Below are 19,739 nucleotides of genomic sequence, written 5' to 3' on the forward strand. Positions count from 1 at the left end.
GGGTTGTGAGGCAACTCATGATTGTATAGAAGGAAACTGATCACCTTTGCACTGTTTGTATTTTTTGACTTGATGCTGTTTTAAACTGTTTGGGAATGTAATTTTTACAGATTTTTATGAATAAAGTATATTTTGAAATAAAAAAAAAAATACCTCAGAAACTAGACCAGAAACTGAACTGGAGTAGCCATATAAATACCATGGCTACAAGAGCAGGCCAGAGGCTGGGAATTCTGCGGTGAGTAACTCACCTCCTGACTCCCCAATGCCTGTCCACCATCTACAAGGCACAAGTCAGAAGTGTGATGGAATACTGTCCACTTGCCTGGATGGGTGCAGCTTCAACAACACTCAAGAAGCTCGACACCATCCAGGACAAAGCAGCCGCTTGATTGGCATCCCATTCACAAACATTGACTCCCTCCACCACCGACTCACAGTGGCAGCAGTTTGTACCATCTACAAGATGCACTGCAGCAACTCACCAAGCCTCCTTCGACAGCACCTTCCAAACCCGTGACCTCTACCACCTAGAAGAACAAAGACAGCAGGTGCAAGGGAGAACCATCACCTGCAAGTTCCCCTCCAAGTCACACACCATCCTGATTTGAAAATATATCACTCTTTCTTCGCTGTTGCTGGGTCAAAATCCTGGAACTCCCTTCCTAACAGCACTGAGTGGACTTACACCACATGAACTGCAAAGGTTCAAGAAGGCAGCTCACCACCACCTTCTTAAGGGCAATTGGGATGGGCAACAAATGCTGGCCTTGCCAGTGAAACACACATCCCATGAATGAATAGGAAAAAAGGAGTGCAGAAGCAAAGTTGAAAGGGAAGGGGAGAATTAGAAGAGTGAGGGGGAACAAAAACTTTGAAAGCTTTTAAAAAGATATCTCAATTCAATAGCAGCCTTCACCAAAATTAAAGGGGCGAGGATTCAAAAGTGAATGTCAACGAGGGCAAGCGAAGGCAAGCGAAGCCTCAAATGCAGCTTGAGGCTGTAGCTGACTGGTCCTGTCACTTCCTGTGTTCTTGCTGGCATCTTAATAACTGGCAATTGATACCACAAGCAAATGTTTCTCCAATTTCACACTTTTTATGCATGTGTATCTGTGTTGAAACTTTCCAGAGACAGATTTCTCCTCTTGCAAACCAACTGTGTACAAATTGGCTGCTGTGTTTGCCTATATATCAACAGTAACTGCACTTCAAAAAGTAATTCAGATGAATATGAAGGATTTTGGAATGTCCTGAGATTATGAAACGAGCCATCCTAAATACAATTCTGTCACTGCTCGGTCAGATTAACACAATCATTCTGTTTTCTGTTATGTTTGGAGATGAATGCTAGTTCGATTCCTGGATACCAAACTTGGCTAAAATCAGTTGATATAAGCCAAGACTGATGGTTGCAAGTTTCAAACAACAACGGGATTTATATAGCAGCTTTAACAGAGTAGAATTTCCCAAGGATCTTCACAGGAGTGATTATGCAACAAAATTTGACACTCTCAGTTACAATTGTTCAATGATGAAATCGAAACTCGAAGCATCAAAGGGGAGCACCAGTGTTTAATAATTTGAATTAGGCCTGCTTTTGGCTTGGGTTTGATGGAAAACTCCATTCACTCATTCTTGTCATGCATTTTGCAAGCGCCTCCTTGTAAACTCATCCCTCCTCAGTCACCTTGGCACTGATGGACAGTGGAAGACACAAGTTAACCTTTACAATTAAAATGGCTTACGTTAGGTGGTAAAATATATCAGTGGAGCCATTAGCAACAATATTTTTTACATTGTAAATCCTGGATATCTGCCAACGAAAAATGTCAGGGACATGCTCTCAGCTGCATATCAAAAGAAAAATGAATGCTAAACCTTTGAGTCATAGAGAGATACAGCACTGAAACAGGCCCTTCAGCCCACCGAGTCTGTGCCGGCCAACAACCACCCATTTATACTAATCCTACATTGATCCCATATTCCCTACCACATCCCAACCATTCTCCTACCACCTACCTACACTAGGGGCAATTTACAATGGCCAATTTACCTATCAACCTGCAAGTCTTTGGCTGTGGGAGGAAACCGGAGCACCCGACGGAAACCCACGCGGTCACAGGGAGAACTTGCAAACTCCGCACAGGCAGTACCCAGAATTGAACCCGGGTCGCTGGAGCTGTGAGGCTAACCACTGCGCCACTGAGTGTTGAGAGCGTATGTTCCTTGTTATTCCCACTCAGGTTAGGGATTCATGATCGAAACAATTCAAAAATAAAAATATTTAATTGAATGTGTAATTATGTATTCTTCACTACTTTAGAGCACTGAAGTATAAATCTACTGTAAGGGTGGATGAGGAAGAATATTAAGCGGGAATGCAACTTTTACTTTACTCAGACTATGTCAAATTATTTTGTCCTGACTGATGTTTAGTTTTGTGTTATGGAGAAAGGCAATGTGTGACACTGTCGTTTTATTTTTCGCTTTCGGGAGAGAGAAATGTTATTTCATTGTCCTGCAGTGCTTTCTTAGATGACCTCATTGCGATGAGCTTATGGCCTGTAGCTTATCACAGAATTCTGCCTCTTGCCTTATAAATAAAATCAATATCTATTATTATTTTTGTTCGAGCTGGGATGACGATTTAGTTTGCGAGTGAATTGTTCAATTTCTATTTAAAATAGGGTAGAGGTCCCGCTTTAACACAAAACCAAAACGAATGAGTCTTGTTTCACTGGGTTTGGTCTTATAAAGATTCCAGCACTTTGTCTTGTGTCCTTCAAGGAATTCAGTGACAACTTGGATAACATTTCAGAGGAGCACTCCTATCACTTCAGAATGTGAGATCAGTGATCCATGGATTGCAATATCCACAGCATGTTTATTGAGGTATAGGAAGCTTGATTTGGAGCAGATTATTTGCGAATCAATTCCATCCTTCAATAAATAATTTCACTATTTTAAATGCATTACCTTTCGCTGTGTCAGTGCTCTTTGTTCAATCTTTAGACTGCTGAGAATCTTGAAAATGCATTTGAATGGTACAGCAGAAATACATCAACAGCAGCATGGAGGCTTTAGTAATAGGTTATTACACAGCGCCTGGTTTTGGGATCACCAACTCAAGGACACAGTTAAATGACAAAGCTCAGCAATGCATTTAAAGCACAAAACCAGGTATTGTAGTTAAAAGCACAGGTACAAAGAGAGATTAGCACCAACTTTTCTCCTCTTTGACACTTCACTATTATATTATGTCTAGCATGCCATACATCCGATGTAATAGGTGCATTCTACTACCTAGAAAGTGCAATGCATCACTTCAGCTTCTTTCAGCCTATTCTGGGTAGGAAGATGTTACTGTGGGAAACCTAAGGTTTGTCGCACTACAGAACTTAATACGGGATTCTGTCTCACAAAATAAAATCAATAGGTGCTATTTTTATCTTACGACTATCACTAAAAAAAGATCAACAGGCAACTGGTTCCCTGAATGCCCGATGGGTCATCGACAAATGCCCAGCAACGTGTGTGATACTCAGCCATACAAACCAGGAAGGTGCCAGATTCCATTTGCAGTCCATGCTGGGGTAGCTGACCTAAGCAAGGGGTCCTGAAGAGTTTACAATTGGTGTCTTGTACCAGAGCTGGAGCAGAAAGGGGACAGAAATCCGCCAAGGTTTTCTCCCCATATCAACAGTCAGTTGACCCCTGCTGGAAAGTATGTGTGCCAACACTGGATGGGGATACAATCAGGCTTAGCACTCACGCCCCCAGGTGAAATAATGTACCGACGCATTGCCAAGACTGATGCAGATGGTGCTAGCCCCCATCAAACTAGACAACCAAGAAACACTGAGCTTCAAGAGAGGGAAAAGAATCAATCCTTGTTTTTAAATTTACAGTTGGACCGACTGCTCAACCACTAGAATGTCAGGGTGTTCTACATTTTCACACGGCAAGCTAAGCCATCCAGCAGAACGCAAGATGTGATGCTGCAAATTAAACAGCTTAATAACTAGAAATGGCCCATCCAACCTCTGCTATTAAGTATTTGCCCTGTCAACAGTTGAAAAGAAAATGACTTGGCAAAGGCCTTCAGGACATAAATCACATTTCAGGGACTAGAAGTTTCACATTTTAGAAAATCAATTCAATGAAAGAAAGGAAACAAACAATGAACTCCTAAAGCCAGTTAGGTACATGTTATGGGCATCTAAAAACCTAAATAATTACATAATTCTCGAGGTTGACAAAGGTGGAGAAGTCTACAGGAAGCACCTCAATGATCTCTGAAATATGGGAAGGATGAAGGTAGCACATATTAGAGGAAGCGTAGGGGAGCTACACCATTAGAATAAAATTACAGATTGGGAGGGAAACTGGCCAAGCTTTTCAACCTCAGAGGGGATCATGTCTGCTAAATCTCCAGATAGGACAGGTCATGTAACATCGTACTGAATCATTCATTCAACAAAATAATTTTTAAGTACAATGTAGGCTATCAAGCCACACCAATAATCTACTGTTTAAAGAACAAAGACGAAGAACAAAGAAAATTACAGCACAGGAACAGGCCCTTCGGCCCTCCAAGCCTGCGCCGATCCAGATCCTCTCTAAACCTGTCGCCTATTTTCTAAGGGTCTGTATCTCTTTACTTCCTGCCCATTCATGTTTCTGTCTAGATACATCTTAAAAGACGCTATCGTGCCCGCGTCTACCACCTCCGCTGGCAATGCGTTCCAGGCACCCACCACCCTCTGCGTAAAGAACTTTCCACACATATCCCCCCTAAACTTTTCCCCTTTCACTTTGAACTCGTGACCCCTAGTAATTGAATCCCCCACTCTGGGAAAAAGCTTCTTGCAATCCAACCTGTCTATACCTCTCATGATTTTGTACACCTCAATCAGGTCCCCCCTCAACCTCCGTCTTTCTAATGAAAATAATCCTAATCTACTCAACCTCTCTTCATAGCTAGCACCCTCCATACCAGGCAACATCCTGGTGAACCTCCTCTGCACCATCTCCAAAGCAGCCACATCCTTTTGGTAATGTGGCGACCAGAACTGCACGCAGTATTCCAAATGTGGCCGAACCAAAGTCCTAACAACTGTAACATGACCTGCCAACTCTTGTACTCAATACCCCGTCGGATGAAGGAAAGCATGCCGTATGCCTTCTTGACCACTCTATTGACCTGCGTTGCCACCTTCAGGGAACAATGGACCTGAACACCCAAATCTCTCTGTACATCAATTTTCCCCAAGACTGTGATATTAAAAAAAACATACTAAGTTCTTCGCCTTTATCTGAATTCCATAAAAGATGTGTAAGCTTGCAAGGTCTTAAACAACAACCTTTTAACATGTAAGCTAACACAGAATCTGAAGTCTTGTGTATATAACTGATACAGCCACACCACAAAATAGGTTTGGATTAAAAAGAGCTTTCTGCCTATTTAATCTCATCCTCCCAGAATACCACTATTTTCCTATTACATCATCCAGCTGTTTTTAGAATGAATCCAGTTCCTGTACTTAACCATTGTCCCTGTTAAATCATCCCAGGTGTTGATCAACTTCAATAGGAGAATACCATTTGCTCTTTTTCTAATTTATTTGACTATCACTGTTCAATTACTCTCTCTGTTTGACTATCAATGTCTCACAATCCTCCATTGTTGTCTAAGTACCTTGGGTTTACTTTATCCTTCCTGGGGATTTATTGATTTTTAACTCATGCAGTGAATCTCAAGCTACTGATTTATTAATTTTCAAATAGAAGGAACACGCCCAGTCTGAGCTTGAAGTTGGCCAATGTATTGTTATGACTTCCTTGCTCAAAAAAAACTCCAGAAAGGACCTACACAGCGCATTTAAAATCCAGTGATCTTTCTCATGCATACATCCCAATCTAGAAAGTGATTAAAAGCTGATCAACAGCTTCAGAAAAGCTGCCAAAGACTTAAAAAAGAATTTAAAAATGGCTTAAATATATAGGCGGCACAGTGGCGCAGTGGTTAGCACCGCAGCCTCACAACTCCAGCGACCCGGTTTCGGTTCTGGGTACTGCCTGTGCAGAGTTTGCAAGTTCTCCCTGTGACCGCGTGGGTTTCCTCCGGGTGCTCCGGTTTGCTCCCACATGCCGAAGACTTGTGGGTTGATAGGTAAATTGGCCATTGTAAAAATTGCCCCTCGTGTAGGTAGGTGGTAGGAGAATTGAGGGAAGGTGGGGATGTGGGAGGGGAAAATGGGATTAATGTAGGATTAGTATAAATGGGTGGTTGATGGTCGGCATGGACTCGGTGGGCCAAAGGGCCTGTTTCGGTGTTGTATCTCTCTATGACTGTATATGTCCATGACATATGAAGGCAAGTAATTATACTGAAAGTGCAGTGGGATACAGCCTTGTACATAAACCATGGTTGTATTCAACATTCCTTCATGCTAAGCACCAGACCCTGAAAGCAGACACAAGTATTTAAGGCACAATATATATCTTCTAAGGGCCATGGAGCATCTGCCCCAGAATATTTTAATTTTTGGCACTTTATTTGGTGATATTCCTTTCATTTTGCACTATTTCACTTCCCAATGTTAACTTTCCAGTTTTTCCGTTTCTTCCTTTCTCCCATTGTCTAATTGTCATACAGACTTCCAGTGTCAGCCAATGTAATATCACAGCCTCGCAGTTTCAATTTTTCCAACTATTCCTACATATCTGCCTTCATGGGCTCCAGTGTGGTTTCTTCATAGCATTGCTGTGACATTGTCCGAACATGGATAATTACCATTGATCCTAAAACCTCCCGATCCCAGTACTCGCCTAGCCTCTCTTCAATGTAGGCAGCTCTAGTTCCTGATAGGCACACTTCCCATTCTATTTGCATTCTAAATGTGATACACATGGCTCTCAATTCATCTCACTATTAAGTCTCCCACAAGCACTATTTCTCCAAGTCTCCTGTTCTGACCCCTGGACCTAACTGTTTCATTCATCATCATGTGTTTACTGTGCTCCACAATCTTATCAAACTTAATTGCAAGGGACAGGTTTTAGTTTGCCTTTACTAATGCACTTTTATTCACCTCAGCTCCAGCGTGTGGTTAGGTAATTCATTTTCACATCTCTATCTGGTTTCAGTGAAGAAGGAAGAAGTTTGCACTTACAGGCATGAAAGAAAAGTCCAAATGGTCCAGCAAGCCTGTCCCATCCAAACATTGTGGAGTCAACATACATCATCCTCCTCCTCCACCTTCCAGACCAACCCCCTGCTTCAGAGGTGCAGTCTCCTATGAGGTCATTCTTTACTGGTAAGCCATTGTCAATTTTAGCATCAGTGTCACACCTTAGAGGTAAACTCCCAACTCGGAGTCAGAAGGTTGTGGTAGAGATTTTCGGCAGTGCATTCAGGTGTTAAAAAGCCTCTGATGTGGCCAAGGTGGGATCTTAAACCAAAACGTTGATTTAGCCCCAGCCACCATCAAAGTAAAGGAGTTGAGACTTGCACTAGGAACGGGAGCCTAAGGCCCGTTTAAGGGGCTGATTGTAACTTAATTGATTAGCACTTAATAGCGCTCATTAAGGAGGCGGCACAGTATTTTGGTGGTTAGTGGTTGTCCTAATTGCCTCTCCTAACAATGACCAGCTGTTTGGAAGTAAACCAATCATTGCTGAGGATGTATAGCACTACTTAGAGGGATACTCACCATTTCATGTTCACTTGCTGCTCGAGCTGTGAAGAGGACCTCCAAAATTTTCTGGGACACTTTGTCAAGAGTTACCCAACACTCTGGCAACATTTATTCCACAGATTCTCTGAGGACTTCACCTAAAGAAAATAAGTGTTGCACTAATCCACCTATTGGACATTTTATAGGAGTCACCAGGAGAATGGGAGTGCTTGGTCATGGGTATCTTGCTTGGGATCCTTCTTTGTCTGGATGACAAATGGAAGGAGGACATGAGGCCAGGCAGAGCAGCACCAGTTGTTACCGGAGAAAGGGACAGGTGGGTGAGATGGCATCCTTCTCTGGGTATAGGACATACCCCATCCTCTGGACCTCTACCAAGACTACCAGTGCCATGCCTGAGAACCTGTGCAGCCTCTCGCTCAGTCCCAGAGCCATCCTGCAACCTGGCACTGCGTGCCAGCCACAGCACTCCACAGCTTCAATGGAAGTGGTTCTGAGGAGCCCACATATACTGCTCCACAAAAAAAAAACAGTATGTGAGTGCTAAACCTGCAGGCTTCTGGTTTAGCACCTCTGGGGAAGTTCAAGTTATGGTAATCAATTAGGCCCAAAATTGTGTACTAAATCCAGACGTTCAAATGGCTGTGTCTTTGGTGCCTGTTTTCACTCTTTGGCTAAAATAACCCCCAGTGTGTTCATCCCAGAACTTGAACACAAAATGCAGAGTGGCATTTCAGTGACTGTTGAAGGACTGCTGCTTTGCTGGAGGTGCCACGTTTCAGATGAGGCATTAAACTAAGGCCTGGGGATGTCAAGGATCCCATGGAGTTATTCAAAAATGAGCAAGTCAACATTCATCCCTTAGCCAACACCAGATTACTTGATTATTTATCACAGTTGATGTTTTATGGGATCTTGCTGTGCCTTTATAACAATGGCTACAGTTCAAAATTAACTCATTGGGCTTGAAGTGCTTTGGGACATGCTGAAAACATGAAGAGCAGCACATGAATGCAAGTTCTTCACTTTTTTAATATTTAAGGGTATATTCCTCTATATTTCAATGCTCCTTATTTTACCTTACCTTCTGACCACTCTGACCTGGATAGACTGGGCGGGCAGAACATTTGCTCCCAGGCTGCAGCAATACTGCTTTTGAAACTGTCCTGCTGTGAGAAGGCATGCAATGGTTTTTTTTTATTTCCAAAATATACTTTATGCATAAAAATCTGCAAAAATTACATTGCCAAACAGTTTCAAACAGCACCAAAAAATACAAACATTGCAAGGGAGATCAGTTTCCTTCTGTACTATCATGAGTTTCTTCACAACCCTTCCGTTTCATAATTGTCATGCCAAAAACCGTTTTACATTTACAGCAAATGAAAATATTAACGATACAGTTCGAGGGGTTTCCCATGGATCCAGCCCCTCAGTCCAGCTTGGTGGGGGGACCTTACACTGTGGTCTTTCCCCATTGAGCCTTTGCTGCGGCTGCCCCAAGCTTTAGTGCGTCCCTCAGCACGTAGTCCTGGACCTTGGAATGTGCCAGTCTTCAACATTCGGTGGTGGACAACTCTTTGCGCTGGAAGACCAGCAGGTTTCGGGCAGACCAAAGGGCGTCTTTCACCGAATTGATAGTCCTCCAGCAGCAGTTGATGTTTGTCTCGGTGTGCGTCCCTGGGAACAGCCCGTAGAGCACAGACTCCTGTGTTACAGAGCTGCTTGGGATGAACCTCGACAAAAAACACTGCATCTCTTTCCACACCTGCTTTGCAAAGACACATTCCAGAAGGAGGTGGGCAACCGTCTCTTCCCCACCACAGCCACCGCGGGGGCATTGTGCGGAGGGGGCGAGACTTCGGGTGTGCATGAAGGATCTGACGGGGAGGGCCCTTCTCACCACCAGCCAAGCTACGTCTTGGTGCTTGTTTGAAAGTTCTGGTGATGAGGCATTCCGCCAAATGACTTTGACGGTCTGCTCGGGGAACCATCCGACAGGATCCACCGTCTCCTTTTCCCGTAGGGCCTTGAGGACATTCCGTGCAGACCACTGCCTGATGGACCGGTGGTCAAAGGTGTTTTCCCGCAGAAACTGCTCCACGAAGGATAGGTGGTACGGCACGGCCCAACTGCATGGAGCGTTCCGCGGCAATGTGCCCAGGCCCATCCTTCGCAACACCAGGGACAGATAGAACCTCAGCACGTAGTGACACTTGGAGTTTGCGTACTGGAGATCTACACACAGCTTGATGCAGCCGCACACGAAGGTGATCATCAGGATGAGGGCCACGTTGGGTACATTTTTCCCGCCCTTGTCCAGAGATTTGAACATCGTGTCCCTCCGGACCCGGTCCATTTTAGATCCCCAGACGAGGCGGAAAATGGCTCGGGTGACTGCCACAGCGCAGGAGTGGGGTATGGGCCTGACCTGCGCCACGTAGAGCAACAACGTGAGCGCCTCGTACCCGATGACCAGGTTCTTACCCACAATGGAGAGAGATCGCTGCCCCCACATGCCCAACCTTTGTCGTACCTTGGCTACTCGCTCCTCCCATGTTTTGGTGCATGCCCCGGCCCTTCCGAACCATATCCCCAGCACCTTCAGGTAATCTGACCTGACGGTGAAGGGGACAAAGGATCGGTCAGCCCAGTTCCCAAAGAACAAAGGCATGCAATGGTGCCTCACTGTCAACTCACCTTCGATTTCCCACCCTCCCCATGGGATTTTCCACACCAAATTTATTCCCTTGGTTTAAACTAACATGAAAAGCCTTGAATATAACAGATTACTGCTGTTAATTGGAACAGGAAGTGCTTATTGAATAAAAATGGGCCCCAAGTGATTAGTAGCTTTGAAGAGCTTGAACCAAAAGCCTCGTATAGAGGTTTCTGCTTAAGCTCTTCAAAGCTATTGAAAAGATCACAGTCATTCAAGGTTCACCTATAGTGGCTGCAGACTCTTTTTGCTCATGTGATCAGAGATTCTGTTCCACATGAAAGCAATGCTGACAACAACGTGCCTTTAATATACTAATAGGTGGACTTGCTATGGTCCTAAAATCCAAAATTCTGGTCTCATAGCTCAAGACAGATTGATCCAACACCATTTTGATTAAGACCAAATCTCTCACCTACAGTGAGTGTCTATCAGAGTCCATCTGTGTGTTGGGAGCAGGTGAATGAAGATTGTCTCCCATCAGAGATAAGAGCCGACAGCTTCAGTCACAACTGAGCAAGAAAATTATTACAGTCATCACCTTCTCAACAGGTTAAAAAAGCTCATTTTTATAAATCTCGAAAAGTCATCTGAAATGCTATTTGTTGGAAAGTTGAGAACGACAGTGGCAGAATAAAGCAGACTGTGAAATTCTTTTATGAGCCTTACTTAAATCCCGAAGCAGGGACATGGTTTGTGTCATCGAATTGGGAGATAAAATAAACAGATTATTTATTTACAAAGTAAATTATAGGTACAATTTTTTCAGAACTCAGTACCTTGCTGGAATAGCAGCTGACTCATTATAGGCTTATCGCGCACTCACATACATAGAGTGTTCATGCCCTGCCTTCTAAGAGCTGTCTAGCTAGTCTCACCATCAAGCCAATCCATTTAAAGTATGAGGAAATGGAAGGCTTTGGAGCTGCAGTACATTAAAAAAAAAATTGTCTCCCATCAAAGGTAGAATCAGAAGACAAGTTGGAGAATGCAGTCATGTAAGCTGCTTGTTTGGCTGATCCCTTTTTATTTTCCTCTCACTGATACTGGTAGACGATGATGCTTTTTACTGCCTCACTCCATCCCTTTAAGTGGCTGTTGCTACTTGCTGGCCATCTCTATCTTTTGTTGATGTGCAATTCACCTTGTGTGAGAGATGATCTAACCGATTGTTTCCAGGAGAGAGTAGAACTCAGAGGCAGAGCAATCAACTCAAGCAAATCATATGTGGAGTTTTGTGATAGCATTCTGCTTGCCTTCACTGAGAGTGTTTACCTGAAACTGTATACTGACTGGGTTCTGAAAGCCTCCAATAAAACAATTGCCAAAAAAACAAATTACTTTTATCTGGTCAATTTCTTCATCAAACCGAAACAGTCCTTAACTACGAGATGTAATGAACAATATCAGCAGTGGTGACTTTCAAATATGGAGCAACATAAAGACCAGGAAGAAGCCTGGTTTGACTCCTGAGTTAGGTGAACTCAGCGAGAAATGTTACCTTTGGCCTTAGCTCCAGCATCGGCACTGCAATTGGCTTACTGAAAAAAAAGTCAGCCAAAGTTCCCACTCCTGATCACAAAGCAGTGACTTTTTCTGACAATTGTGTGCATTTGGACACTGTTTGGAGCGGAATCTTGTTGGGCTCTGATACTTCCCTCAACATTGAACAGTGTGAGGCACGTGGATCATACATGAAGATCTACCAGTTGGATAAGATACTAAAATGAAGCTGTACTCCAGCACAAGGCAGTGCTTTCAGACATACAGCAGAAAAAAGGGGCTGTGGGAAAATAAAAACGGATAAGCCAAATACAATTCTGCCCATTTATGGGATGGAAGAGACATACAATTGTACCCTAAAAACACTTGAATATGTTGGCAAATTTGCTGGAAGGTAATGTACTGGAAGAAACTCCACTCTTGCAATTTGAACACAACACAATAGATCTTCCTCATTGTTACAATGGCAGTAAGTTCATATTAAAATGTAACCAGACTATTCACCATTCGATGTTGTCATGCACACCAGAAATGTGATAATACAATAATCATGGACTAACTCTGAAGAATTATGAAAAATGGACTTTGTCTTTAAAAAATGAACCTTTATTTTAAAAAGTTAACTATGGTGGCCATTTTGGACCAAAGAAAAGGGGATTGTCCGTTTGCATATTCAAACTGTCTGACAAAGTCAAAGGACAAATCTTCAAAGCTAAAAGGTGTTAATGGAACCCATCCTACACCTTTCCTAAAAAATTCCAGAATTGAATGTCTTCTTCTGAAACAAAGGAGGTGTAAAGTAACCACGTCCTGGGGCATGTGCGCTCAAGATGGGGAAGAGATGCGAACATTGCCGACCAGGAGGTAAGAGGTGACACAGGTTTATCTTAATAAAGACATCCAGAGAGAGAGAGAGACTCACGCAGGAGAGAAGCAACATCTAACTGGCATTCCAGTAAGCCAGAAAGCACATGCCCTGCTGAAAAAAATCTGACACCTACATTATACAGCAGTGAGAGCTAGAAGTGACCCACCATCTTCAACAGAACCTTCAATCGAGAGAGAAATCTACAATCACCTCAGGCCTGTACATCCATCTTGAACTTGATTCTCAAGTGAATTCAACAGGTTTATCATAACCCTTTCCTCCCCTCTCCCCCCTCCCCCACTGAAAGCCACCTTCCTTTTTCCCTTCTGTTTCTTTTTGTGTGTGTGCGTCTGAGTGAATGCGTGAGTGGATGCAATTGCAACAATTTCGGGATATGCCGTATCGATCGATAAACAATTGATTTTCTGCTTCTAAAAACCTACAAGAAAACCTGTCACTGTCCGTTTATTTGAAAAACAACACACCAAGGGACTAAACTCTAATATAAATATATGTGCGGTCAGGTGGGGAATTTGACAGTGGGAACCACCCATGTCGCACCATGTGGTTGTAACAACATACAATTTTTGTAAATCGTATTTAGTGGAGATATCTGCACCCCTCTAATTTTTGCCTCTTGTGCATCCTTCACTGATTTTATTTGCTCCACCATTGACCACCATGCCTTCCGCTTCTCGGCCCTAAGCATTGGAATTCCCTCCCAAAACCTCTCCACCTCTCTCTCCTTCTTTAATATGCTCCTTAAAACCTACCTCCTTGACCAAGCTTTTAATCATCTGGACTGCAGCGGTTCAAGAAGGCAGCTCACCACCACCTTCTCAAGGGCAATTAGAGATGGGCAACAAATGTTGGCTCTGCGAGCAATGCCCACATCCCATGAAACAAATTAAAAAAAAATATCCTTAAGTAGCTCAGTGTCAAATCTTATTTTATAATGAGGTATCTTGGAAGTTTTATTATGTTAAAGATGCTATGTTAAATACACTTTGTTGCTGCTGTACTGTTGAGTAGGAGATTATCCTTCCCCTTCAGGCCCAGGTTTCAGTCCAATCAAAATTGATGTGTTGGAAGTGTCCTCAATGTGGCAGCTGTAAGGATCCAAAATGAAATGGCTTTCTTAACGTATGCGAGGCCACAGCATCAAACCTGTTTATATTTTGCACCAATTAGCACTAAGTTGGCAGTCTGATTTTGCCAGCTCATAGGATTGCTTGTTCCTGTAGGAAATGGAAATGTCATCCTTTTCTTTTATTCATTCATGGGATGTGGGCGTCGCTGGCTAGGCCAGCATTTAATCTTGGTGCAGTAGGGTTGCTCTGCAGCGCATGGAGTTAACATGTATTGTTGCAGCATAGTAGAGCAAGCTGCATTCTGTACCTGGGCTTATGCTAAACCTTACCCTGGTGTGCTTGGTGTTGACAACAATATATTCCATTCTTCTTCACTGACATCCTGAGCTCTGGTGAGCACAAAGTGGTTTCCAGAGTTCCTCCAAAAAAAAGTATTCCTTTTGAAATTACATAGTGGATACCAGTCAACGAATGCTGAATGAGTTTATATGAAACACTTAGTTTGAGCAAAAACGTTAACCTGTTTTTTTCAAGCAGGCGAACACCTCAGTTAAAATAACGGAGAAGGAAATTTCAGACACCATTATTATGCTGTTTTGTAATTTGCGAACGTAAAAGATCCCACTATTTTGATGAAGAGCAGGGGAGTTCTCCTCGGTGTGCTGGCCAATATTTATCCCTCAACTAACATCACCGAAACAGATTATCTGGTGATTATCACATTGCTGGCGATAATTGGCTGCTGCATTTCATCCATTGCAATAATGACGACACTTCCAAAATACTAAAACTGCCGATACAGCAGTTTTGGACGGTTGTGAAAAGTGCAATATAAATGCAAGTCTTTCTTTCTTTATACATCAAGAGGAGACTTGATCTAGGTGTTCAGAAGTTCTCAGCAGGGAAGTAGCTATAGAGATTTGGCGTATATTTGGAGGCTGTCTAATTGGTAACTATTGCTTTCTGCCAGTCACTGTAACATCTTGGTGATGTTTTTGCTACAGCAAATTCAAGGTACCTGCAGTGGCATTGCACAAGGCACCAAATCTGACTGCATCTGACTTTAAAGGTGGCTGATGGATTGTTCAAAGAACTGGCAGGTTTCTCCAATTTGTTTTTGGTAAGTTGCAGAGAATCAGTTGTGAGCAAACATTTTTAGTCTATTTTCATGTCCTCCTGAATATTATCGATGATGGACTGAACCAACATCAAAATACAATCCATCTGATGAATCCATCACTGCTAGGGTTTTCATTCTTTCAGTATGAAATGGCGACCAGATGACTGCAGCATTCCCAAGTTTGCATGCTTACCCATTCTCAGATACCTGGATTACTTGAATGAGATAACCAGATGATAAGCCTCGTTTTACAGGACCAGGGTTAATACAGAAAACCACCAGTGATTGCTCTGTGTGACACTCTTAGTGTCAACTAAACATGATCTGGTACACGAGTGTACAAGATCTCTCGCCCTGACTCAGAGTTCCCCTGACCGGCCTCCTTTCTTCCAAACTTTGTAAACTTGAGCTCATCCAGAATTCTGGTGCCTGCATCCTAAATTGCACCAAGTTCCATTCTCCCATCACCTCTGTGCTCACTTACATTGTCCAGCAACACATCAAATTTAAAATTATCACACTTGTGTTTAAATCCCTCCCTGATGCTGCTCCTCTTTGTAACCTCCTCCAGCCCTACAACCCTCCCGGAACTCTGTGTGCCTCTAACTCTAACGTATTGCACATCCCCAATTTCCTCCACACCACCATTGGAGGCCGTGCTTTCAGCTGTCTCAGTCCCGAGCTCCGATATTCCTTCCCTAAACCTCTCCAGTTCCCACTCCTCCTTTAAGACACTCCTTAAAACCTACCTCTTTAACCAGGCTTTGGTCTGATAACTTTAGGGACTTTCAAAAGGCTTTTGGATAGGTATATGGATAAAGGAGAATGATGGGGTATAGATTAAATTGTCCTTGACAGAGGACAAAGGATCGGCACAACATTGTGGGCCGAAGGGCCTGTTCTGTGCTGTATGTTCTATGTTCTATGTTCTAATCGCGCCTATGAAGCACCTTGGGACATTTTGCCACGTTAAAGGCGCTATATAAATGCAAGTCATTGCTGTTAAGATACTGAAGCAGTGATTCTGTTTCACTGATTGGCCTAGTGGTGCTCTGCATCATGTCAAATCCAAACATTTCTAACTCTGCTGTATAGTAGATTACTGATCTACATATATGGTTATTCCGCTGTGATACCTTCAAAGGATGGACCTGAAACCTGATTATGGAGGAGGACAAACTATGTTTGCCTGAGGAAGATTGTCATTGTTGAAAGAGATTAGTTGCAACAATAATAAATCTGTTTGACCAGTATGAGGTTCGACACATTACATAAATATACCCCATGATTGATACTTGTCTACACATTTTTTTTTATTTTTTATTTAGAGATACAGCACTGAAACAGGCCCTTCGGCCCACCGAGTCTGTGCCAACCAACAACCACCCATTTATACTAACCCTACAGTAATCCCATATTCCCTATCACCTCCCTACACTAGGGGCAATTTACAAAGGCCAATTTACCTATCACCTGCAAGTCTTTGGATGTGTATAACATACTCCTGTTTAATCGACTCTGTAAAACTGAAGGACCAATATTAGTACATTAAACAGCTAATTATTAGTATGACATCAGAAAATCATAAGATGCAGTATGACAATCACAAAGGCTAACATACCTACCATTCTTAAGATCAAAGGTGTTTTACAACAAATCATGAATTGTAAACAGCACATGCAACATTTTCTGTATAACATGACATAGTGTCTACAACACAATAACAGTTCTTTCAGCCCACTTGTCTACCACAGTATTACTGGTGCACACGAACCTCCTCCCACCCATGTTCATCTAACCCTATCAGCATAAATCGTTGAAGGTGGCAGGGCAGGTTGCGAAAGCCTTTAAAAAGGCATATGGTATCATGGGCTTTATAAATAGAGGCACAAAGTACAAAAGCAAGGAAGTTTATGATGAATCTCTATAAAATTCTGGTTCGGCCTCAAATGGAGTATTGTGCCCAATTCTGGGTGCCACACTTTAGGAAGGATGTGAAGGCTTTAATGAGGGCTTGGAAAAGATTGATGAGAATGGTTCCAGGGATGAAGGACTCCAGTTTCATGGATAGCTTGGAGCAGCTGGGCCTGTTCTCCTTAGAGAAGAGAAGGTTGAGAGGAGATTTAATAGAACTGTTCAAAATCATGAGGGGGTCTAGACAGATTGGATAGGGAGAAACTGTTCCCAATGGCAGAAGAGTCGAGAACCAGAGGACATCAATCTAAGGTGATTGGCAAAAGAACCAATGGTGACATGAAGAAAAACTTTTTACGCCGCGAATGGTTAGGATCTAGAATGCACTGCCTGAGAACGTAGTGGAGGCAGATACAATCGAGATTTTCAAAAGAGGATTGGATAAGCACCCAAAGAGAAAAAATATGCAGGACTACTGGGAAAGGGTGGGAGAGTGGGACTAGCTGATTTGCTCTTGCAAAGAGCTGGCATGGACACAATGGGCTGAATGGTCTCCTTCTGTGCTGTAACCATTCTATGATTCCATATCCTTCTATTTTTTTCTTCCTCATGTGCTGCCCCTTAAATGCAACTGAGCTATTTGCCTCAACTTCTCCCTGTGTTTTCAAGTTCAGCATTCTCCTAAATTCCCTATTGGATTTAATGGTGACTGTCATGAAAACTCTAAATGCCAAATGGGAAATGATAATTTCATCAGTTGGAACCTTGCCTTAGACTTTTACTGAAAATTCTTAAAAATAACCTTTTTAAAAAGTAAACTAGCAGCCAAGATGACCACTGTAATTTACATTTGAAACATGAACTGATCAGACTGGAGACAACATGACTGACTCAACCTAGCCAGAACAATGGGGTTGTTCTGATTAAATTACCTGAAATGGCTTTATCAACACGGTCGTCAGAGGCCATTTACACCCATTGACTTTGAAAGAGCCAACCCCCACCAAGTGTGACTGGACAGCTTGAGGGGTAGCGCTTTGAATCTCAGAGAAGATTCCAGAAAGATCTCGTTAAAAACCACAAAGGAGTTGGGTAATGCCATATGACTGCTTGTGTAGCTGTGGGGACTGTAAGTTTGGTTAGACAAAAAGCAGAGGGAACTGAAAAGCCATCCATGGAGCAGCTCTCTCTTTCTCCAGTAAAGAGCTAGAGAAGACCTGGCTGCAACTGGTAAAGCCTCAAGCCAACAATTAGGGGACAAGGATCGAACTCCCTCTTCTGCCTTCCGGAGCCCTGAGAAACAAGCCCACAACCGTGCATGTGGCCCAGCAAGGAACTCAAGACTACAATTTCAACTGAGGACTCTGGGATTGATAATACCATATTTAAATTCCATTTATTCTGGACTCTACTCCAACCACCAAATCTGTGTTTCCTCTGTAATCTATTTGCGTGTGTGTGGCTCTCGAGTGAATGTGTGCGTGAATACGTTGTGTATTTTAGTAATTTTAACTGGTTTAGCGTGTTAAGGATAATAAACTTACATCTTGCTTGTTTAAACACAAGAAAACCTGTCCGATTGGTTCTTTTACAATTACATTAGTGGAACAGGAGCAAGTGCCCACTGAGGTGGTAAGTTCAATCACTGTGTTTAAAAAAAAAACCCTGTTGTGGTCAAACAAGAGAAGGGGCGAAAGGGGAGCCTGAGACCCCCTCCTCACCTGGCCGTAACAGTGACTATCTTACGCTTATGGCCCCTGGTTCTGGACTCCCCAAAAATTATACCAATTACATGATATAAAATTCAGATCTATCACACTGATCATGATCGCCCTTATCAGGATTAGATGAGAAAAAGTGCATGAAGTATTCTACACGGCATCTGATGAACAGTACATAAAGGAACAATACTATCTTTAGGTCTGTATTCGGTCCTTTAGCTAGTGCAAGCCACTTCTCTTTTTTTTTTACTATAGCTAAGGACTGTGCTGATAGTTTCCATGGATTTATCTGCTATAACCCTGAGATATTCTGTGATCAACATGCTGTACTATACTTTCACTTAATGTATGCTCCTTCTTTTGGTTTCTACTTCCCATATGAGTTATTTTACAACGATCAGACTGAATTACATCTGCCACCTATTTGCCTGAGGTTAAGTCCTTCTGAATCTGGTTGCACTTTTCTTGATTATTGCCTCTTTCTTTGGTGCCACCCACAACCTGAGAGGTTTTGCTTATGAGTCATTAATGTATGGTAGAAATAAAGAGAGTGATATGGTGATTTCAGGATACCTGGCCTGTGATCTCTTTCCAATTTGTTAAGTTTCCATTTATATCTTCACTATATTCCTTGATAAGTCAGTTTTTGATCCAATGCTGTTCCAAAACACAGATCTTCCTCTTTCCAACCTGTGGCAGAGAAGGCTGAGACCATAGGGGTGAGGACACTTTGCATGCTTTTGATGGCTGCAGAGAGTGACACACATATTCCCAGCCAGATTGGGGATGATTGGGTAATTCCCCCCTCAATCATGCCTGGACACCACATTGCTGTAAGTGACCGGGATTGAGTTTACACACAATTTGTAGTACGTAACTATCCTCCACATGCTGCATTTTGCAGGAGGAATCATCCTGCTTTTATCAGGAGTCGCAGCTGTATTTTCAGGCATGAGTTCCATTTCCTGTAGTTGGCAGAGACGTTTTTTAAATAGACTCTGTAGCCTGTTTGCTATAGTGCACTGTTTAAATAGACCCAGTTTGCTGAGTAAATAGACTTTGTTGTAAAATAGATTGTTTGCTGTGAGTTCTGCTGTACG

The sequence above is a fragment of the Heterodontus francisci genome, chromosome 42 (genome assembly GCF_036365525.1).
Source record: "Heterodontus francisci isolate sHetFra1 chromosome 42, sHetFra1.hap1, whole genome shotgun sequence".
NCBI lineage: Eukaryota > Metazoa > Chordata > Chondrichthyes > Heterodontiformes > Heterodontidae > Heterodontus > Heterodontus francisci.